The sequence below is a fragment of the Liolophura sinensis genome, chromosome 12, assembly GCF_032854445.1.
Source record: "Liolophura sinensis isolate JHLJ2023 chromosome 12, CUHK_Ljap_v2, whole genome shotgun sequence".
Lineage (NCBI taxonomy): Eukaryota > Metazoa > Mollusca > Polyplacophora > Chitonida > Chitonidae > Liolophura > Liolophura sinensis.
This window is the reverse complement of record NC_088306.1, coordinates 19836450-19860223: the sequence shown is the minus strand read 5'-3', so window position 1 is coordinate 19860223 and position 23774 is coordinate 19836450. Positions and strand designations below refer to the sequence as shown.

The 23774-nt window shown below is 44.0% G+C and overlaps 8 non-coding genes across 8 annotated transcripts; all 8 read left to right on the top strand.

Moving 5' to 3' along the window:
• Positions 1-9153: 9153 nt before the first annotated feature.
• On the top strand, positions 9154-9225 carry Trnah-gug (transfer RNA histidin (anticodon GUG)). Its single transcript has one exon. It is a non-coding gene; the product is annotated as a tRNA-His (tRNA).
• A 659-nt stretch (positions 9226-9884) lies between these two features.
• Trnah-gug (transfer RNA histidin (anticodon GUG)) lies at positions 9885-9956 on the top strand. The gene has a single exon. It is a non-coding gene; the product is annotated as a tRNA-His (tRNA).
• A 1464-nt stretch (positions 9957-11420) lies between these two features.
• Positions 11421-11492, top strand: Trnah-gug (transfer RNA histidin (anticodon GUG)). The gene has a single exon. It is a non-coding gene; the product is annotated as a tRNA-His (tRNA).
• Positions 11493-18032: 6540 nt separating this feature from the next.
• Trnah-gug (transfer RNA histidin (anticodon GUG)) lies at positions 18033-18104 on the top strand. Its single transcript has one exon. It is a non-coding gene; the product is annotated as a tRNA-His (tRNA).
• Positions 18105-18894: 790 nt separating this feature from the next.
• Positions 18895-18966, top strand: Trnah-gug (transfer RNA histidin (anticodon GUG)). The gene has a single exon. It is a non-coding gene; the product is annotated as a tRNA-His (tRNA).
• A 783-nt stretch (positions 18967-19749) lies between these two features.
• Positions 19750-19821, top strand: Trnah-gug (transfer RNA histidin (anticodon GUG)). Its single transcript has one exon. It is a non-coding gene; the product is annotated as a tRNA-His (tRNA).
• Positions 19822-21189: 1368 nt separating this feature from the next.
• On the top strand, positions 21190-21261 carry Trnah-gug (transfer RNA histidin (anticodon GUG)). Its single transcript has one exon. It is a non-coding gene; the product is annotated as a tRNA-His (tRNA).
• Positions 21262-23488: 2227 nt separating this feature from the next.
• On the top strand, positions 23489-23560 carry Trnah-gug (transfer RNA histidin (anticodon GUG)). The gene has a single exon. It is a non-coding gene; the product is annotated as a tRNA-His (tRNA).
• The last annotated feature ends 214 nt before the right edge of the window (positions 23561-23774 follow it).

Genomic DNA, 23774 nt, shown 5'->3' with positions numbered 1-23774 from the left:
CTCTGGATCATACGACTCATTTCTAGGACAGCAGTGGTGTTCAAATGAGCAGTGCTCAGCAGTGGTCAGCACCATGGTTAACGGTGCTAAGTACTTACCATAGCAGTAGTATAGCCAGCAGCTAGCACTGCTAAGCGCCTGTTCAACAAATGGGTCGGTGGCGAGCTGTGCCATGAGCATTGGTCGATTCTCGGGTGGGATAGGTAGGAGCCAGCTGGCCGCCCTTACATATGATCTCAAGAACATACCTCCGAGACCGTCAACCATCCGCGCACCGAGCTTAGCCTCGTACCGGGAGTACAGCCTTTCAACGTCTTCGTCGCTCATGGCGTCGATCTCAGCGGCTGTTACGTCTTTTCCCAGATATCACTTGGCCTGCCCACCCACCGCAAGTGCCGCCAGCCTATCCCTGAGCTGCCGTGCATCATCTTGTTGGCTGGGGTCGGGCTGTTGGCTTCGGCCGGGCTGTTGGCTTAGGCCGGGCTGTTGACTTCGGCTGGGCTCCTCCTCTGCGCCCAGAATCTCGTCTATTATAAGCTCGTCGGTATCCATGCTTCATTGGAAAAGGGCACCTACGTCTAATATATAATCTTAGATGTGGCGGGTGTATCAGTCATTAGCAGGAGCTAGGAATGCGAATTGTTCTTGAGCTTCTGTCGAACCTCTGCCTTTTCGCTCTCGGCCTCGATGATGTGGTTCTCCTCCAGGCATTCGTTGAACGAGTGCCGATCTTTGCAGTGGAATAAAGCCACCCACCTTGTCTGCTCGCGAAAGTCTTTGAGGACGGCGTTGTATTTCTGAGTGAGGACCCAGACGCTTTGCTTTGCATGACGGCCTGAGAAAGCCATGAATGACAGCATTTTTTGTTTCTTCTTCATCGCCTCCAACGCGCTACAATCATCGATGATGTATAGGGTGGGCTCCCCCTCGAACAATCTGTAGAAAGCTCTCAGACAGTCGTTAAGCCGCTCGCCGGGGCCAAAACAATAGACCTCAGGGTCAGACTGCATCCATCGCCGCCGGTACGCCTCGTTATGCTTAAGAGTGGGGCACAGGATCACAATGTGATGAAAGAAACCGCGCAAAGGGCTCTCAAGCAGGTCCAGCACGAAGACTGTTTTGCCGCAGTTCGCCTGCCCACAGATAATCGCGCAGTGGGCGTCATCAATAAAGCGCGCTAACAAATCTACCTTTCTGGATGTACAGCTTTGCCTCCATGATCACATATAGATATACGTTCAACACACACCAGGATCTTCTCTCTCTTTTGTCACCTGTATCGTAATCCCTCGCTGGCGTTCAGAACGCGCCTCCCACTGCCATGGAGCTCGTCATCGTCGCTTGGCCGAAGGTCAAGCCAGAAGGTGTGCTTGTGCGTCAAGAACTCTTCCAGGGAGACGTCTGCCAGGCCTAAGTCTTTTACGACCCTGGCCACCTCAGGGTCTCGCTTCTTAAGGGGTGAGCTGGCGAAGAACCTCTGGACCTCGCCCCACTGCTGGTACGCCCGCATGCCCTGGCCTTACAGCTGATTGGGGACCCCTTCTATTGTGACTTCTACTTTGCTGATCTTCGGGTTGTAGAAGGATTCCGACCTCCTCCTCCACGGGTTCCTTTAGTCTTGAAGAGCATGAGGATGCCCTTCATTGCTCTCGCGGGCGTGTTCAGGTTTATGTTCCAGAGAGTTTCAGACTTGTCCTTCACAAACTTTCGGTGGCGGAGGACGCGATCATACAGAATGGAGACGCCCCCGGCAAACTGGGTGCGGATCTGTCTTGCGAGCTCCTCTTCGGTGACCATATCGAACTCCAGGCTGATGTTGTCGATGGTGTAAATCGCGTCGGCATTGTCTGTTGTCTGGATGACCCGGCCGTAATCGTTGAGCGTCAGTTCGTACTCCAGTCGGTCGGCCAAGGCACTCTGGTAGAATGGCATGTGGCTATCTAGAAGCTCAAAGTCTAGCGGGAGTTGGAACCGGTTGCCAAAGGCGCGAGGGATGGCATTTTCTCCAGCATCGTCGTCACTTGCGTCCTTCCCTCCGACTCGAAGTTTAAGCATGTTTTCGCTGCCGATGCCTTGGTAGGCCGCATTCTGCCGTTCGTTTTTGGTCAGCCATAAGTCGCCATAGCAATGAAACACATCAGTCGTCGATGGACATTACCTCATTCCCGCTGATTCTGATCGTGGTTATCTTGACTACTGCGCGTCCGAGATTCCCGACCACTGTGGCGTTCGCTTCGGATGAATTGATCGCAATCGAGAAGGCCAAGTGCACGGTACCGGGCACAATGACGTCATTTGTGCCGAGGTTGGGGAAGCGGACCAAGAGTTGTTGATTCTGGTCGATCGTACTCGGGTTGTTGGTGACGACCAAGGACTGCCGTACACCTTGTTCCTCGAGAGGCTTACGGAGTGTTCTGAAGGGGTTTAGCCTGCGTCCGTATGCATCCATTGTTGTATTGAAGGCATACCTTGCAATGTTCAATACGAAGATTGTGGCAGACATTGACATTGGTGACAAGGCGTTCGACGACGCCCAAGAGGACAACAACATCAGGAGTCGCAGCCCTGGAGACTGCGATTTCAGAACTCGGTGCCGTGGCCGCCGAGGCAGATACCATGGAGCTGAAGGACTTAAACCAACCAGCGAACAAGGCCGCTGATGCTGTCCACATAATGGAAACAAGCTTGACGGATAGTGAGGTCGAGGGGGCTCTTTCAACGATAAACGACCCTCCTGTTCCCATGCGAGAACTTCTTGACAAGGCACTGCAGACCTCGGAAGGCGAACACACGAATAACCTCGCCAAGCTGTCAAGTCTCGATAAGGACATCGCAAAAGAAAAACAGAAGTTGGAGGAGGCCACTGATGAATTCTCCCGGCGCCGGATCGCAGACCGGATAAGGAATCTTGAGGACGAGAGGGTGGCCCAGCCTCTTTAACGGGCGAAGCCCTGCGAACGCAAATACGCCGCATCAAGCAGACGATCGATTGCATCCTACACAAGGATACCACTCTGGCCAAACGCGTCCGCACCCTCTTCCGGGAGCAGGGAATAACCGTGGTCTCCATTCTCACGGCAATTGGGATGGCGATCTCGACACTGGGGCTAGCGACAAAGTTGGCGCTGACTGGCGGGTCCGACGGGGGCATCCAGCCAACGCCACCTCCATCGGACGGGCTAGGTCTTAAGGAATGGGTGAAAAAGCATCTCCAGTCCCTGGTGCGCGCCCTTGGCAAGCTGGCTGGGAAGGCTGCTGCTGCGATTCCGGGTATTATTGGCAGTATCGTGTGGTCCGCGCTTGTGCAAAGTGGGCGGCACTTTGGCGTTCACACCCTCATTGGCGCCTAGCTTCTGATCCTCTGTGGCCACGACGATTTTGTTGTTGTAGTTCACTACATGGCCGATCTGCAGAAGCATGTTGCTGGGGGCCATATATAGGCCTATGCCATACACAAAGTCTACAGCGCTCCCGGCATACTGTAGCACGCCCTGGTAGCGTTTGATAGCAGACGGAAAGTCGATCGGAGAGGAAATGGCGTCTTCAACGTTCGCGGCAAAATGTTTTTGCGCGTCGAAGGCTGTGCCCGTGCCTAGAATACGCGCCCTTGTTTGCGCTTGGGCGCCTAAAACAGCCCACACGTATGTCCTTATGGAATCGTTTAGGCGCTCTACGCCCGGCTGCGTGAATCCTTGGGATTTGTCGACAATGAACGACGCCCAAGCCTCCTCGGCGTCCTGCTCGATGTAGTCGACGTGGAGGGCTGTAGGCTTTCTAGAGAACGACATCCTGCTCGGATCGAAGGTCCCATCGCCAATGGGGCTGTAGCCTGTTCTCGTGACATAGTAATATGCCACTCCGAGGCCGTGATTCACCCCTCTGCGTCTCCAGTCTGTGTGCGCATCTACGCGGAACTCCCTACAAATCCTCTCATAGGCCCTCTCGTCGTAGCCGAGTCGCAGCCCTGGAGACTGCGATTTCAGAACTCGGTGCCGTGGCCGCCGAGGCAGATACCATGGAGCTGAAGGACTTAAACCAACCAGCGAACAAGGCCGCTGATGCTGTCCACATAATGGAAACAAGCTTGACGGATAGTGAGGTCGAGGGGGCTCTTTCAACGATAAACGACCCTCCTGTTCCCATGCGAGAACTTCTTGACAAGGCACTGCAGACCTCGGAAGGCGAACACACGAATAACCTCGCCAAGCTGTCAAGTCTCGATAAGGACATCGCAAAAGAAAAACAGAAGTTGGAGGAGGCCACTGATGAATTCTCCCGGCGCCGGATCGCAGACCGGATAAGGAATCTTGAGGACGAGAGGGTGGCCCAGCCTCTTTAACGGGCGAAGCCCTGCGAACGCAAATACGCCGCATCAAGCAGACGATCGATTGCATCCTACACAAGGATACCACTCTGGCCAAACGCGTCCGCACCCTCTTCCGGGAGCAGGGAATAACCGTGGTCTCCATTCTCACGGCAATTGGGATGGCGATCTCGACACTGGGGCTAGCGACAAAGTTGGCGCTGACTGGCGGGTCCGACGGGGGCATCCAGCCAACGCCACCTCCATCGGACGGGCTAGGTCTTAAGGAATGGGTGAAAAAGCATCTCCAGTCCCTGGTGCGCGCCCTTGGCAAGCTGGCTGGGAAGGCTGCTGCTGCGATTCCGGGTATTATTGGCAGTATCGTGTCCTGGCTACTGAACTTTCTCGGGAAAGCGGCTGGGTGGCTGGCCGATAATGTCTGGGCTCTAGTCGTCGCAGTAGGTAGCCTAATGCTCGTGGCTGCTCGCAAGTATTTAACGCATAGTCCACAGCAGCAGTAAGCCGATACCAACCCCAGCGACGACGATAGCTGTCTTCTCCGCATCGTGATTCTTTTGGCTTGAAAATAGGGATTCTTGTTTGCCTCCGGCGGCAGCAACATGCTCAACGCGCGCGGTGGGTGGTGGGACGCTTTCTTGTGGCTCAACGATCCCGTGGGATGGTGCGCGCTTGTACAAAGTGGGCGGCACTTTGGCGTTCACACCCTCATTGGCGCCTAGCTTCTGATCCTCTGTGGCCACGACGATTTTGTTGTTGTAGTTCACTACATGGCCGATCTGCAGAAGCATGTTGCTGGGGGCCATATATAGGCCTATGCCATACACAAAGTCTACAGCGCTCCCGGCATACTGTAGCACGCCCTGGTAGCGTTTGATAGCAGACGGAAAGTCGATCGGAGAGGAAATGGCGTCTTCAACGTTCGCGGCAAAATGTTTTTGCGCGTCGAAGGCTGTGCCCGTGCCTAGAATACGCGCCCTTGTTTGCGCTTGGGCGCCTAAAACAGCCCACACGTATGTCCTTATGGAATCGTTTAGGCGCTCTACGCCCGGCTGCGTGAATCCTTGGGATTTGTCGACAATGAACGACGCCCAAGCCTCCTCGGCGTCCTGCTCGATGTAGTCGACGTGGAGGGCTGTAGGCTTTCTAGAGAACGACATCCTGCTCGGATCGAAGGTCCCATCGCCAATGGGGCTGTAGCCTGTTCTCGTGACATAGTAATATGCCACTCCGAGGCCGTGATTCACCCCTCTGCGTCTCCAGTCTGTGTGCGCATCTACGCGGAACTCCCTACAAATCCTCTCATAGGCCCTCTCGTCGTAGGGGCAGGGGGACCTGGATCTCTTCCAAGATCCGCCTAACTTGGCAATACACATGGAACGTGTACAGGGCCCTTATTCGTTGGTCGGGGGCGAGAAGATGGTCTTTTGCAGAGACGCCGCAGCCCGTGGTTGCGCACCAGACCGCGAAGATCACTTGGTTCTGCCAGAATTGCATAGGATTGGTGTTCCAGGCCCGAACAATTTCATTGTCGGTTATCTTTGGCAGCCGGTACTTGGCCAACACCTGTGAACTGGACTGAAAAGGCCTTCTTTTCATCGATGTAGATGTCAAATCGCGTGAACTGCTCTGCGTGGGTTTGGATACTATGAAATGCCCCGGCCTTGTAAGTGGCCTCTCTATTGAACCTGTAATCCTCGCTGTTCATCGTGGCTAAGATGTTCATCACATTGACTGACATTCTAAATGGGGCACAGCACACGCTGCCTCATGCCCTTAACAACCTCGACGGCTGCCTTAAAACCGCCCTTCGCGAGATAACATTCTACCCAGCCTGGGTGAATATCCCCTCCGGAGTGGGCTTCTTGCTTGAGGGCAAACGTGTTGAAGTGCCGACGGGCTACTACAATGTCTCTACGCTGGACAAGGGTATATTCCGCCCCCATGGGGTTTCTCTGGGATTGAATGAAGCCACGGGCCGCTTAGTCCTTACCCTCCCTAGAAATGCCTTTATAATACTCCAAGAGCTTGTCCCCATCTTAGGGTTCTCCGACGGGATGACGCCCATAGGGGGGACTGTGGAGGGTGAAAAGCTACCTAACTTGGTCTCACACAAGGAAGTCTTCGTGCATTTAGATGAACTGAGCACCTTAGAAAACGTGAGGATAACCTCAGATTTCGGCGGCGGTTCAACACTACTTAAATCCATCGCCGTGACTGGTGAAGGGATTAACTATGGGAAGACGGTTTCATTTCCCAACCCACAGTACAAAACCTTGCGCGCCGACTTGACCGTGGCACTTTTAGACACGGCAAGTATATGAATGTAGGGTACCTCAGTGCTACCCTAGAAATACAATGAGTATGGTGGACGCAGTCGGTCCCAGGTTTAAGGCGTGCCTGTCTTTAAGCGACTTGGCAGATGTGTCGGAGTTCGAACTTCAAGGCCAGGAAGGTAAAATCTACGCCTTCCAGTTTCAAAGTACAAGCGCAAAAAGATTACGGGGGGGGGGGGGGGTGTGGCAAGCAGAACCTGCCACGTTTGCCTTGAAGATGTCTCATCCACTGCAGAGCAAGAGCGCAGGTCGCCGTCTGAGGTGAATGAAGAACAAAAACTCTCATTAATTCGCTTTGAAGACCGCTTTGTTCTTACCAGAGCTCGCGACCCCGATTGGTTGATAGATGTGAAGGTGACCCCGATGTCGGTCCAGGCCACTATAGCTGATGTGAAAAAAGTTTTCAACTCCGGAATCTATTTCGTGTCGTATGTACCAGCCGGCAGCTGTTATCTAGATTGGCACAGAAGAGGCCGCTTCGTACTAATGTTGGGGCTGGGAGAGGCCGTGCGTCTTTCCGCGCAAACCGATTTTAAGGCCGCACTACCACTAAACCCTGGATCTATACTGATCTTCGGCCTCATACTTGGCGCGGGCAGTCGCCGTTGCACTTTGATTACCGGGTTGAAAATAAGGTTGCCTGCGGAGCACGATACAAAATATCTCAGACTTATGATCAAATTACCGGCCCAGGGCGACCAAGTCATCCGGAGCTCTCTCGAGGATATACGAGTCGTCACAGGGGGCGTTTTAAATCTCGATGCAATCTATTTAGAGTGCGGCATAGGCCTTCGACACTTTCGTGTTAGTAGTCCCGATGACAATTTAGAGCTAACCGACGTTATTGATTCGTAAGACGGACAATATGGGGCGACTGTACCCGACAATCACGGATGAAGACTCCTTGCCGACGATTACGGATGACCACCCCTTGGCCCCGACGGCGCCGACGATTATGGTTGAAAACCCCTTATCACCGACCGCGCCGCCGGAGGGCGTGGCGCACGCCCATCGCCTGCAGTATATCAGCGAAATACAGAGGCAGCCTGAATTTGATCGAGATCTCCGCCGGGCCTTGTACAAAAAGTACCGGCGTGGTGTCTTGGCCACCGAGGCCCTTAATTCAGCCATGCTCACGGCCGGTTTGGGCCTAGGGGTTGCTGGCGTGGGGCTACTCACAACGATAATTGCAACCCCTGCTGTCTTTGCCATGGAAGCTGCGGCCCTAGCTTGCGGTTTCTTAAATGTCGCCGGAAAATTCGTTAGCCGCCGACTTCACGCAAAGGCCAAGAAATATAACGATATACGGTTGTTGGCTGAGGCCAAACTTAACAGCATCCGTGCGCAGGTATCTACTGCATTATCCGATGGTGTTATTTTAGACGTAGTGTTCAAACAAATCGTTCAGGAGCTCAAGAATTACTCTGATCTGAAGCAGAAGATACGCGCCAAGTCTCGTAAGGCATTCAACGCCGTAGAGATCGATGAAAGCTGAAAAAAGCTCTTCTGCCCGGTGTGGGACTCGAACCCATGGTGCAAAAAAGCAAAAGGCCTGGTTTATAGCTTAACCTGTTACCAATTAATCACCACCCTAACGGCGGGCTCCGGATTTTTTGCGCTAGCGACCCACCGTTAGGGGGGTTAATTGGCGCTGACACATCCCACCACCATTGGGCCGTCTACAACACCCCTTGGTAAGGTCTCTCTGCCTCCGAAACTGTCGAAAGTTGCAGATTCCTTAGAAGTGCGCAGAGCCCGGCGCTCTATGTAGGTAATGTATTCATATACTACATATACAGGAGACCAAATCTGGATTTGAGCTAGCAAACATCCCCTTATATACGCAGTATATGAATACACCCCTTACATACAGCGCCATTTACACCTCTGTCAGCCGGCTGAGATATATCCCAGACCCACGAAACATAGGCTAAATTGGAAGGACTTTTCCACATAAACAGAATATCTCCAATCCTCCTAAAAATACTGGATCTTATCAAACAAGACACGCTGAAAAAGACTGTCACATTTATATTTTATAAAAAGCTGTAGTTTAAGTCCTATCCTGGGGGGAAAATCAGCTGAATCACCCTGTTGTGCAACACATCCGGCCTACATATAGGCTATACGCCTTATCTGTTAAATGCCAACTACGTCGCCTCATATCAATGTGTGTATGTAGGCTAGACTTGTAAATAGGCGTGTAGGCCTTGGCTGGTGAGGCGCCCAACGGGGGGCCTCTATTTGTTCTGGGAAGGGGGGCCAAGGTGAGGGTGCGCCAGAACCTATAGTGTGTATACGCCTCGAGATGAGGCTGGGAGCCCCTATTTGCCAGGGGGAGGGTGTTCAGGGAATGGGGGTTGGGAGAATCTTTTTGTTATGGGGAGGGCCCCAAGGGGGGGGGGGGATACCAGAACCTATACTCTGCATACTACTGAGTCAAAAGTCTTGAATTTCTCAAGTGAGGGAGAAAATGCGAAACGAGGATGTACGTAGGCCGTGATAGTCTAGTGGTTAGGACTTGTCGTTGTGGCCGAGACAACCCAGGTTCGAATCCTGGTCACGGCAGATTACATTTTGTCTTTGAATATCTTTTATGGCTGTGTTACTTACGATGTGATTCCCGTTTTCATTCCAGTTCGATTCCTAAATACGTCCCGATGCAGACGAAGTACTTCTGGCTTGGTTTTTAAATTTTGACAATTTGTTGGATTGAATGAAAAACTGCTACGCTGTTTTCGAAAAATATGAGCTTGATAGCTGTTGTTGAAGAGTGGAAGGGAGCAATCACCGGACTATAACAGCTGATCGAGCTAGCATAAATAGAAAGAATTACAGTGGCCTATAGAAAGGTGCAATGATCAGTAAGTTGTATTTAATAAGCATGTGTGTTTTGTGACTTATTGCTAAAAAGGCTTGAAATAATTTGTTTTTTTTGGTCAAAGAATACGAGAGCGTCATGCAGAAGACTCATTTAAATTTAGAGAAATTGGAAACAGGTATACTGTGAGGCCCTGTGTATAAGAATAATTGGTTTCCGGTGTTATGCAATCATTCCATCAATTGGCGACTGTTTAAGAGAGACGTATGTTTAATCAAGGATTGAACGGAATATTAGTCAGACAGGACACACCTTTGAAAGCAACGCAACGTGTTTCGTTTGAGTCAGAAGTCTTGAATTTCTCAAGTGAGGGAGAAAATGCGAAACGACTACACACTGTACTTAAGCCGTGATAGTCTAGTGGTTAGGACTTCTCGTTGTGGCCGAGACAACCCAGGTTCGAATCCTGGTAACGGCAGATTACATTTTGTGTTTGAATATCTTTTATGGCTGTGTTACTTACGATGTGATGCTCGTTTTTATTCCAGCTCGATTCCTAAACACTTCCCGATGTAGACGAAGTACTTTTGGCTTGGTTTTTAAATTTTGACAATTTGTTGGGTGCCAAGAAACACTGCGATCTTCTGGCAACAAATTGGAGCTTGATGGCTGTTTTTAACAGGAAAATTGAGCAATCTCCAATCTATAACAGCTGACCGAGTTTGCATAAATACGAAGATTTTCACTGGCCTATAGAAACGTTCGTTGATAAGTAAGATGTATTTAATAAGCATGTGTTTTGTGACTTAATGCTAAAAAGGCGTAAAATAATTTGTTTCTCTCTCCAAAGATTAAGATAGCGTTATGCAGAAGACTCATTTAAATGACACTATAGAAACGTGCCGTGATCAGTAAGTTGTATTTAATAAGTATGTGTTTTATGCCTCATTGCTAAAAAGAAATAAAATAATCTGTTTCTTTTGTCCAAAGAATAGGAAAGCGATATGCAGAAGACTCATTTACATTTAGAGAATGTGGAAACGTGCCTTGCCAAGGTATAAGACTAATTCGTTTCCGGAGTTATGCAATCATTCCATCAATTTTTAGCTGTTTAAGACAGAATTATTTACAAAGAATGATTGAACAGATTTTAAGGCAGACAGGACAGAACTTTTAAAGGAACGTAATGTGTTTAGTTTGAATCAGAAGTCTTGAATTTCTCAAGTGAGGGAGAAAATGGGAAACGAGGACACACTGTACGTAAGCCGTGATAGCCTAGTGGTTAGGACTTCTCGTTGTGGCTGTATTTGAATGTCTTTTATGGCTGTGTTACTTACGATGTGATGCCCGTTTTTATTCCAGCTCCATTCCTAAACAAGTCCCGATGTAGACGAAATACTTCTGGCTTGGTTTTTAAATTCTGACAATTTGTTTTATGCCCAGAAAAACTGCTATGTTGTTTTAAAAAAATATGAGCTTGATAGCTGTTGTTAAAGAGTGGAAGTGAGCAATCACCGGACTATAACAGCTGATCGAGCTAGCATCAATAGAAAGATTTGCAGTGGCCTATAGAAAGGTGCAATGATCAGTAAGTTGTATTTAATAAGCATGTGTGTTTTGTGACTTATTGCTAAAAAGGCTTGAAATAATTTGTTTTTCTGGTCAAAGAATACGAGAGGTTCATGCAGAAGACTCATTTAAATTTAGAGAAATTGGAAACATATTATGCCAAGGTATAAAAATATTTGATTTCCAGTGTTATGCAATCATTCCATCAATTGGCGACTGTTTAAGGGAGACGTATTTTTAATGAAGGATTGAACGGAATATTAGTCAGACAGGACACACCTTTGAAAGGAACGTAACGTGTTTCGTTTGAGTCAGAAGTCTTGAATTTCTCAAGTGAGGGAGAAAATGCGAAACGAGGACACACTGTACGTAAGCCGTGATAGTCTAGTGTTTAGGACTTCTCATTGTGGCCGAGACAACCCAGGTTCGAATCCTGGTCACGGCAGATTACATTTTCTATTTAAATATCTTATATGGCTGTGTTACTTACGATGTGATGCAGGGAGAGTGTGCTAGACGCTGAAGTGAACGGACGTGTCGGTTATTCTCTGCTGTTTACACATTTGTGCAACAACAACGCTTGTTTTTGAGACTGTTTTTATGGTGAACTGTTGACCCACAGAGCTTGAGCTTGGCCAGTGGTTACTGTTTGGTGAAGGGCGTGTGCCCCGTTGGATCAGGTATGTCCAAGCCCGTATCGTTTTCGCCTGTAAACAGGCTAAGCAGAACTTTGTCTGTGTCAATCTCTACACGAAGCAGCCCGGCATTTTGTACGGCTGTCCAGAGGGACTTTATTCCTTTTCTATCAAGTGTGTTAAATATTAAGACAGAGCTAATAAATTTTCAGAAGAATTATTTAAAGAAACACTTCTATCTCCGCGTGTCTACAGTGGCTGGGCATAATGCCCTAGTGAGTAAATCCAATGTTGTTATAAATGGAACGACGTGGTCTATTATGCCCGCGTCGTCAGTTTACCTGAATCTGACGGCCCACTGGGCACCGGATGAAATGTCAGATGACACTATCGAGGCAGCTTTGAAACCCTATGGTGAATGCCTGGGTGTGACGAAACCCAGATTTTCAGACCCGGAGCTCTCACATGTTCGGAAAGGTATTCGGATTTACAGATTTAGGTGTCACAAAGTTCGTTATGTACCAAATTTTATTAATTTCGGTTGCGATATTGTTATGTTTACCTACCCCGGGCAAACCTATAAATGTCGGAAGTGTAGCCAAAAATCACACAAGGCGGCAGAGTGTAGGGCACTGTGGTGTTCTAACTGCGACGGCTTCTCCCCCCCATGAGAATCCTCATACAGAGAAGGGCTGTACAGATCCATGCCGAATGTGTGACTCAGGGCTTCATACGGTCAGTGACTGTTGTGCGAGAGCAATGTCGTACGCGGCGCGAGTTAAGGGAAACCTACCGACTATGCGCCAGTATAATAAGGAAGACGCCGTAAAACAAGATGACGTTGATGTTGACGTCAGCGACGATGATGACCCATTCAACGCACCTGCTATGGAACTGGTTCAAGACAGCGAGGAGAACGAAGACGAAATCGACGGGAATGGTGCCGACAGCGCCGATGATGACGTCAGCGACGACAGCGAGTCTGATAAGGAGATGGACGTCAGGGAGAATACTAAGAACACCGAAGAAGTGGATGTTGGTGATAATGAAACGTCATCAGCTATCCCGAGGGTGAAGAATGTGGTCGTGGCTGACGTGCACGCTCCCGACGTGCGTTCACCAGTCCCGGTCGAGGAAAAGCGAGCTAAGTTGAACAATGGCAGTACAGCCGAAGAGGCAGCGTCATCTATCCCGCCCAGTTCCCATCCTACTGATTATGATGGTGTTGATGCCGATCAGTCGTAAGACTGTATGACGCCGACCCCATCTCAGGAGGGGGACACCATGCTTCTGGAATACAGGAAAAGAAAATCGCTTGCTTCTCGTGCGAGGCAGCGAATGAAAAGAGACAAATGAGTTGTAGCGTAATTAGGACTCTCTTATTTGACCACAATGGGTATGTACGCTCTACCTTTACTTATTTGTATAATGAGCTTAAATAATATTCGTTTTGGGACTTTAAATATTAATGGTTTACGGGATCCGTCTAAACAAGAACATGTCAAGCAATTTGTTTTCGATAGAGGAATTGACGTACTATTCTTACAGGAAACACACTTCGAAAACTATAATGACACTAAATATTTGCAAATCCCGGGCGATGCAAGGTGGGCGTATGGGTCAAATCGAAATTGTGGGGTGGGAATAATTATTAGGTATATGGTAGACTGCTTTATACGGAAAATACAGAGGTGCCATAACGGTCGCTACATAAGCCTTAGGGTTGAACTCAACAACACTGCTTTAAACCTTGTTTGTGTATATGCCCCTAATAATCCAAAGGAAAGAAAAGAGTTTATTTCTAATCTAGATAATGTGATGCAGGGCAGTGAGTTGGTTATTATGGGTGGGGATTTTAATTGTGTTGAGAGCATTGAATTAGATAGAGCTGGCTGTGCCACTAATGGAAGGAATGATGGAGTGGACGAAATTAATAATTTGAAAAGAGATTTTGGTATTTGTGATATTTTTAGGAAACTGCATCCGAATAAGAATTGTTACACGTGGTCTAGGCGCCAGTGTGCCAGTAGATTGGATAGATTTTATATCCCTAACGCTGTGTTTCAGTATGTAACCCAGTGTGATGCTGTACATGTGTCTTTTTCTGATCATTCGTGTTTGTTTTTTGATATCTCTTTTGAAGATGTCATTTCATGGGGGCCGTTCTACTGGAAGTGTAATACTTCTGTGTTAAATGACACGGAGCTTGTTGATAATATTAAATCCGTCTTCCATGATATTTTCTGTGTCTGTACAACTGGTCATGCAGATCTAATAGACAGATGGGAGACATTCAAAGGGGAATGTAAAGACAGAATTCGGAGTTATGCAAGGAGAAATCTATGAACAAAAAACGTGATTTGTTGGAACTTGAACAAGAATTAAATGCGTTAAAATCTAGTCCAATCTTTAACTGTGAGCGTATTGGCAATGTGAAAAATACTTTAAATGCCCTTTATAAGTCGTATCATGTGTGAGTGGTTATCCGTGCTAAAGCTGTTCATTTTGATCAGGGAGAAAAACCAACCAAATATTTCATTAGACGAGAAGTTGGTAGGGGCAGAAAGAAGATGATCAAAAGTATTACTTGTCATAGTGATTCTTCAATATCCCATGAATCTCAGGAAGGTATTGCTAAGTGTATAAGGTCGTATTATATGAAATTGTATACTGAACAAGATACTGACTCCTCCATTCAAGATGAGTTCTTGTCATCGCTTCCGATGTTAAATGACGATTGTAAAACTGCCTGCGAAGGCCTTTTGACTGAACAGGAGTTGTTTTTTGCAATAAAAAATATGTCTAACCGTTCGCCGGGATGCGACGGTTTGCCAGCAGAGTTTTATGTACAATTTTGGCCCCTGTTTTCGGGTGTGTTTACAGATGTAGTTAATTACTGTTTTAACTTGGGTAGATTAGGTAATTCACAGCGTTGTGGGTTAATCACACTATTATGTAAGGATCCCGACAATGCCGAAACATAAAAAACTGGAGGCCAATTAGCTTACTAAATGTAGATTATAAGATTGTTTCTAAAGCTTTGTGCAATCGGTTAAAAATGTGTTCGATACAATTGTGCTTCAGAATCAGACATGTGGAATACTAGGCCGAAGTATTTTTGACAACCTTCACTTATTACGAAATACATATGATTATGTTGAGCAAAAAGATTTAAAAGGATGCTTTCTTAACTTAGACCAGGAGAAAGCCTTGACAGAGTAGACTGGTCATTTTTGTTCAAATGTTTAGAGAAATTTAACTTCGGACCCGACATTTGTAAGTGGGTGCAATTATTATATACTGACATTACAAGTAGTGTTATTGTGAACGGGCACATAACAGAAGAATTTAAACTGAGTCGAGGTGTTCGACAGGGTTGTTCTTTGTCACCATTATTGTATGTGTTGTCCTTAGAGCCCTTTATAGCGGCCATTAGAAACAATGACGAAATTAATGGTGTACGGTTACCCGGCACAAATAAGGAAACAAGAGTGTCGGCATTTGCAGATGATACGACTGTAATTTTATCTGAAGAGAGTTCTGTTCCGCATGTAATTAAAATAGCAGAAAGTTATGGAAAAGCCTCAGGAGCAAAACTCAACTTGTTGAAAAGCACGGTTCTTCCCATTGGTAGCTGGGACGAAACTAACGTGCACAGTGGTGGGCTTAACATCACTACAAACTCAAAGATTTGTGGGGTATTTTTTGGACCAGATCACACAGAACTCAATTCTGAGCGTGTTTTAAGTAAGGTAAAGAAACATGTATCAGCATGGAATGGAAGATGTTTGACCCTACGGGGGAGGTCTGTCTTAATTAATACAGTTGCTTTAGCTGTCTTATGGTTTTCTGCACAGTGTACTCTGTTCCCACCTAAATGTGTCAGTCAATGTTCCCAAACTGTGTTCAGATTTTTGTGGGATAACAAGCCCGAAAGTTTGAAGACAGTTGTCGTACATAATAAAATAGGGAATGGAGGTCTAAACGTACATAATATAGAATGTAAAATAAAAGCACTTGTTACTCGGCATGTTTTAAAATTAACTCATGGAACAACAGCGGAATGGAAATACTTTGCCATCTATTGGTTGGGTTTACCCTTAAGGCATGTTTGTTGTGAATTCTGTCGTTCCAATGTCCCACATTCTGAAAACATTCCACCTTTTTATAGACTGGCCTTGAGCGCCTGGAGAGAATTTACCACAGGTGTACAGCAACCTGTAACATTGTGTTCAAGCAGGTATATTTATGAATATTTTGTAACAAAAATAGTACATTGTCCAAGAGCAATGGTGTCTATGCCGCATTTGGACTGGGTTAGAATATGGAAAACTGTTTTTCATCAATTCTTAGATCACAATTTGGTCAACTTCAGTTACAAGTTGGTTCATGACATTTTGCCCGTTAAGGAAAAACTTCTTAAGAGAAATGTAGCCACCGATGACTTGTGTGTTTTTTGCTCCCTGTCTGAAACTCGGCTACATCTGTTTGTACAATGTAAGATCGTTAAGGATGTGTTTAATGACTTTAACTGGATATTTGTTTTGTTTGCGAACTACCTACCAAATATGGACTCGAAAACACTAATTTACAAGGTATTCAATTCCACCTTTAACCAGGAAGTTAGAGCGATGATGGTGTATGTCATATGTGTTCTTCAGTTTAGTTTTTGGTGTACAAGCAACGACATAATATTTCAGAAAAAAACAGGGATGCTGTTGCTATTGTTAAGGCCGCCAAAGGAATAATTAAAACCCGTATTCATGTTGACTTTTTTCGACTAGACAGGCCATCTTTCGAGAAAATCTGGTGTATAAACAAAGTCTTCTGTACATTACGGAATGATAAATTAGTGTATTTATTGAAATGAGCAGCTAATGTGCAATTGTTCTATTCACAAAGCAGTCATCTTTTCTGTGATATTTATTTTAATTAAGACTGCCTTGTAATTTCAAAAGTTTCTGATAGCCGGATATTGTTAAATCTTGTGTATTTGATGACAATCTGGGAATAAATTCAACAATTTTCAAAAAAAAAAAAAAAAAAAACACGTCCTGATGTAGACGAAGTACTTCTGGCTTGATTTTTAAATTCTGACAATTTGTTGGGTGCCCAGAAAAACTGCTACGTTGTTTTCAAAAAATTGGAGCTTGATAGCTGTTGTTGAAGAGTGGAAGTGAGCAATCACCGGACTATAACAGCTTATCGAGCTAGCATCAATAGAAAGATTTGAAGTGGCCTATAGAAACGTGCAATGATCAGTAAATTGTATTTAATAAGCATGTGTGTTTTGTGACTTATTGCTAAAAAGGCTTGAAATAATTTGTTTTTCTGGTCAAAGAATACGAGAGCGTCATGCAGAAGACTCATTTAAATTTAGAGAAATTGGAAACATGTTATGCCAAGGTATAAGAATAATTGGTTTCCGGTGGTATGCAATCATTTCATCAATTGGCGACTGTTTAAGAGAGATGTATGTTTAATCAAGGACTGAACGGAATATTAGTCAGACAGGACAGAACTTTGAAAGGAACGCAACTTGTTTTCTTTGGCAGAGGTCTTGATTTTCTCAAGTGAGAGAGAAAATGCGCAACGAGGACACACTGTACGTAAGCCGTGAACCCAGGTTCGAATCCTGGTCACGGCAAATTATATTTTGTGTTTAAATATCTTTTATGGCTGTGTTACTTACAATGTGATGCTCGTTTTTATTCCAGTTCGATTTCTAAAGACGTCCCGATGTAGACGAAGTACTTTTGGCTTGGTTTTTAAATTTTGACAATTTGTTGGGTGCCAAGAAACACGGCGATCTTCTGTCAAAAAATTGGAGCTTGATGGCTGTTTTTTGTAAGTTGTATTTTGTTGTTGTATTTAATAAGCATGTGTTTTGTGACTTATTGCTAAAAAGTCGTGAAATAATTTGTTTTTTTCTCCAAAGATTAAGATAGCGTTTTGCAGAAGACTTATTTAAATTACACTATAGAAACGTGCCGTGATCAGTAAGTTGTATTTCATAACTATGTGTTTTATGACTTATTGCTTAAAAGACATAAAATAATCTGTTTTTGGCCAAAGAATAGGAGAGCGATATGCAGAAGACTCATTTACATTTAGAGAATGTGGAAACGTGCCTTGCCAAGGTATAAGACTAATTCGTTTCCAGAGTGATGCAATCATTCCATCAATTCTTAGCAGTTTAAAACAGACGTATTTTCAAAGAATGATTGAACAGAATTTAAGGCAGACAGGACAGAACTTTTAAAGGAACGCAACGTGTTTAGTTTGAATCAGAAGTTCTTGAATTTTTCAAGTGAGGGAGAAAATGCGCAACGAGGACCCACTCTACGTAAGCCGTGATAGTCTAGTGGTTAGGACTTCTCGTTGTGACCGAGACAACCCAGGTTCGAATCATGGTCACGGCAAATTACATTAATTTTGTGTTTGAATATCTTTTATGGCTGTGTTACTTACGATGTGATGCCCGTTTTTATTTCAGCTCGATTCCTAAAGACGTCCCGATGTAGACGAAGTACTTTTGGCTTGGTTTTTAAATTTTGACAATTTGTTAGGTGACAAGAAACACGGCGATCTTCTGTCAAAAAATTGGAGCTTGATGGCTGTATTTTAACAGGAAAGTTGAGCAATCTCCAATCTATAACAGCTGAAGGAGTTTGCATAAGTAGGAAGATTTTCACTTGCCTATAGAAACGTTCGTTGATAAATAAGTTGTCTTTCATAAGCATGTGTTTTGTGACTTATTGCTAAAAAGGCTTGAAATAATTTGTTTTTTTCTCCAAAGATTAAGATAGCGTTATGCAGAAGACTTATTGAAATTACACTATAGAAAGGGGCCGTGATCAGTAGGTTGTATTTAATAAGTATGTGTTTTATGACTTATTGCTTAAAAGACATAAAATAATCTGTTTTTTTGGCCAAAGAATAGGAGAGCGATATGCAGAAGACTCATTTACATTTAGAGAATGTGGAAACGTGCCTTGCCAAGGTATGAGACTAATTCGTTTCCGGAGTGATGCAATCATTCCATCAATTCTTAGCAGTTTAAAACAGACGTATTTTCAAAGAATGATTGAACAGAATTTAAGGCAGACAGGACTGAACTTTTAAAGGAACGTAATGTGTTAAGTTTGAATCAGAAGTCTTGAATTTCTCAAGTGAGGGAGAAAATGCGCAACGAGGACACACTGTACGTAAGCCGTGATAGTCTAGTGGTTAGGACTTCTCGTTGTGGCCGAGACAACCCAGGTTCGAAGCCTGGTCACGGCAAATTACATTTATTGTTTGAATATCTTTTATGGCTGTGTTACTTACGATGTGATGCCCGTTTTTTTTTCAGCTCGATTCCTAAAGCCGTCCCGATGTAGACGAAGTACTTTTGGCTTGGTTTTTAAATTTTGACAATTTGTTAGGGCACAAGAAAAACGGCGATCTTTTGTCAAAAAATTGGAGCTTGATGGCTGTTTTTTAACAGGAAAATTGAGCAATCTCCAATCTATAACAGCTGAAGGAGTTTGCATAAATAGGAAGATTTTAACTGGCCTATAGAAACATTCGTTAATAAATAAGTTGTCTTTCATAAGCATGTGTTTTGTGACTTTTTGCTAAAAAGGCGTAAAATAATTTGTTTTTTTCTCCAAAGATTAAGATAGCGTTTTGCAGAAGACTTATTTAAATTACACTATAGAAACGTGCCGTGATCAGTAAGTTGTATTTCATAACTATGTGTTTTATGACTTATTGCTTAAAAGACATAAAGTAATCTGTTTTTTGGCCAAAGAATAGGAGAGCGATATTGAAGACTCATTTACATTTAGAGAATGTGGAAACGTGCCTTGCCAAGGTATAAGACTAATTCGTTTCCAGAGTGATGCAATCATTCCATCAATTCTTAGCAGTTTAAAACAGACGTATTTTCAAAGAATGATTGAACAGAATTTAAGGCAGACAGGACAGAACTTTTAAAGGAAGGTAATGTGTTAAGTTTGAATCAGAAGTCTTGAATTTCTCAAGTGTGGGAGACAGTGCGCAACGAGGACACACTGTACGTAAGCCGTGATAGTCTAGTGGTTAGGACTTCTCGTTGTGGCCGAGACAACCCAGGTTCGAATCCTGGTCACAGCAAATTACATTTTGTGTTTGAATATCTTTTATGGCTGTGTTACTTACGATGTGATGCCCGTTTATATTCCAGCTCGATTTCTAAAGACGTCCCGATGTGGACGAAGTACTTTTGGCTTGGTTTTTAAATTTTGACAATTTTTTGTTTGCCAAGAAACACTGCGACTTTCTGTCAAAATATTGGAGTTTGATGGCTGTATTTTAACAGGAAAATTGAGCATTCACCGGACTATAACAGCTGACCGAGCTTGCATAAATAAAAAGATTTTAACTGGCCTATAGAAACGTTCGCTGATGAGTAAGTTGTATTTAATAAGCATGTGTGTTTTGTGACTTATTACTAAAAAGGCTTGAAATAATTTGTTTTTCTGGTCAAAGAATACGAGAGCCTCATGCAGAAGACTCATTTAAATTTAGAGAAATTGGAAACATGTTATGCCAAGGTATCAGAATAATTGGTTTTTGGTGTTATGCAATCATTCCATCAATTGGCGACTGTTTAAGAGAGACGTATTTTTAATGAAGAATTGAACGGAAAATAAGTCAGACAGGACACACCTTTAAAAGGAACGCAACGTATTTTCTTTGTGTCAGAAGTCTTGAATTTCTCAAGTGAGGGAGAAAATGCGCAACGAGGACACATTGTACGTAAGCCGTGATAGTCTAGTGGTTAGGACTTTTCGTTGTGGCCGAGACAACCCATGTTCGAATTCTGGTCACGGCAAATTACATTTATTGTTTGAATATCTTTTATGGCTGTGTTACTTACGATGTGATGCTCGTTTTTATTCCAGCTCGATTTCTAAAGCCGTCCCGATGTAGACGAAGTACTTTTGGCTTTGTTTTTAAATTTTGACAATTTGTTGGGTGCCAAGAAACACAACGATCTTCTGTCAAAAAATTGGAGCTTAATGGCTCTTTTTTAACAGAAAAATTGAGCAATCTCCAATCTATAACAGATGAAGGAATTTGCATAAAGAGGAAGATTTTCACTTGCCTATAGAAACGTTCGTTGATAAGTAAGTTGTATTTAATAAGCATGTGTTTTGTGACTTATTGCTAAAAAGGCGTGAAATAATTTGTTTTTTTCTCCAAAGATTAAGATAGCGTTATGCAGAAGACTCATTTACATTTAGAGAATGTGGAAACGTGCCTTGCCAAGGTATAAGACTAATTCGTTTCCAGAGTGATGCAATCATTCCATCAATTCTTAGCAGTTTAAAACAGACGTATTTTCAAAGAATGATTGAACAGAATTTAAGGCAGACAGGACAGAACTTTTAAAGGAACGCAACGTGTTTAGTTTGAATCAGAAGTCTTGAATTTCTCAAGTGAGGGAGACAATGCTCAACGAGGACACACTGTACGTAAGCCGTGATAGTCTAGTGGTTAGGACTTCTCGTTGTGGCCGAGACAACCCAGGTTCGAATCCTGGTCACGGCAAATTACATTTATTCTTTGAATATCTTTTATGGCTGTGTTACTTACGATGTGATGCCCGTTTATATTCCAGCTCGATTTCTAAAGACGTCCCGATGTAGACGAAGTACTTTTGGCTTGGTTTTTAAATTTTGACAATTTTTTGGGTGCCAAGAAACACTGCGACTTTCTGTCCAAAAATTGGAGTTTGATGGCTGTATTTTAACAGGAAAATTGAGCATTCACCGGACTATAACAGCTGACCGAGCTTGCATAAATAAAAAGATTTTAACTGGCCTATAGAAACGTTCGTTGATAAGTAAGTTGTATTTTATAAGCATGTGTGTTTTGTGACTTATTGCTAAAAGGGCTTGAAAAAGTTTGTTTTTCTGGTCAAAGAGTACGAGAGCCTCATGCAGAAGACTCATTTAAATTGAGAGAAATTGGAAACATGTTATGCCAAGGTATCAGAATAATTGGTTTTTGGTGTTATGCAATCATTCCATCAATTGGCGACTGTTTAAGAGAGACGTATTTTTAATGAAGGATTGAACGGAATATTAGTCAGACAGGACACACCTTTGAAAGGAACGCAACGTGTTTTCTTTGTGTGAGAAGTCTTGAATTTCTCAAGTGTGGGATAAAATTCTCAACGAGGACAAAACGTACGTAAGCCGTGATAGTCTAGTGGTTAGGACTTCTCATTGTGGCCGAGACAACCCAGGTTCGAATCCTGGTCACGGGAGATTACATTTTGTGTTTAAAAAACTATTATGGCTATGTTACTTACGATGTGATTCCCGTTTTTATTCCAGCTCGATTTCTGAAGACGTCCCGATGTATACGAAGTACTTTTGGCTTGGTTTTTAAATTTTGACAATTTTTTGGGTGCCAAGAAACACGGCGACTTTCTGTCAAAATATTGGAGTTTGATGGCTGGATTTTAACAGGAAAATTGAGCATTCACCGGACTATAACAGCTGACCGAGCTTGCATAAATAGAAAGATTTTCACTGGCCTATAGAAACGTTCGTTGATAAGTAAGTTGTATTTAATAAGCATGTGTGTTTTGTGACTTATTGCTAAAATGGTTTGAAATAATTTGTTTTTCTGGTCAAACAATACGAGAGCCTCATGCAGAAGACTCATTTAAATTGAGAGAAATTGGAAACATGTTATGCCGAGGTATTAGAATAATTGGTTTCCGGTGTTATGCAATCATTTCATCAATTGGCGACTGTTTAAGAGAGACGTATTTTTAATGAAGGATTGAACGGAATATTAGGCAGACAGGACACACCTTTAAAAGGAACGCAACGTGTTTTCTTTGTGTCAGAAGTCTTGAATTTCTCAAGTGAGGGAGAAAATGCGCAACGAGGACACACTGTACGTAAGCCGTGATAGTCTAGTGGTTAGGACTTCTCATTGTGGCCGAGACAACCCAGGTTCGAATCCTGGTCCCGGCGGATTACATTTTGTGTTTGAATATCTTTTATGGCTGTGTTACTTACAATGTGATGCTCGTTTTTATTCCAGCTCGATTTCTAAAGCCGTCCCGATGTAGACGAAGTACCTTTGGCTTGGTTTTTAAATTTTGACAATTTGTTGGGTGCCAAGAAACACGGCGATCTTCTGTCAAAAATTGGAGCTTGATGGCTGTTTTTTAACAGGAAAATTGAGCAATCTCCAATCTATAACAGCTGAAGGAGTTTGCATAAATAGGAAGATTTTCACTTGCCTATAGAAACGTTCGTTGATAAGTAAGTTGTATTTAACAAGCATGTGTTTTGTGACTTATTGCTAAAAAGTCGTGAAATAATTTGTTTTTTTCTCCAAAGATTAAGATAGCGTTTTGCAGAAGACTTATTTAAATTACACTATAGAAATGTGCCGTGATCAGTAAGTTGTATTTAATAAGTATGTGTTTTATGACTAATTGCTTAAAAGACATAAAATAATCTGTTTTTTGGCCAAAGAATAGGAGAGCGATATGCAGAAGACTCATTTACATTTAGAGAATGTGGAATCGTGCCTTGCCAAGGTATAAGACTAATTCGTTTCCAGAGTGATGCAATCATTCCATCAATTCTTAGCAGTTTAAAACAGACGTATTTTCAAAGAATGATTGAACAGAATTTAAGGCAGACAGGACAGAACTTTTAAAGGAACGCAACGTGTTTAGTTTGAATCAGAAGTTCTTGAATTTCTCAAGCGAGGGAGAAAATGCGCAACGAGGACACACTGTACGTAAGCCGTGATAGTCTAGTGGTTAGGACTTCTCGTTGTGGCCGAGACAACCCAGGTTCGAATCCTGGTCACGGCAAATCACATTTTGTGTTTGAATATCTTTTATGGCTGTGTTACTTACGATGTGATGCCCGTTTTTATTTCAGTTCGATTCCTAAAGACGTCCCGATGTAGACGAAGTACTTTTGGTGAAGGAGTGTGCTAGACGCCGAAGTGAACGGACGTGTCGGTTATTCTCTGCTGTTTACACATTTGTGCAACAACAACGCTTGTTTTTGATACTGATTTTT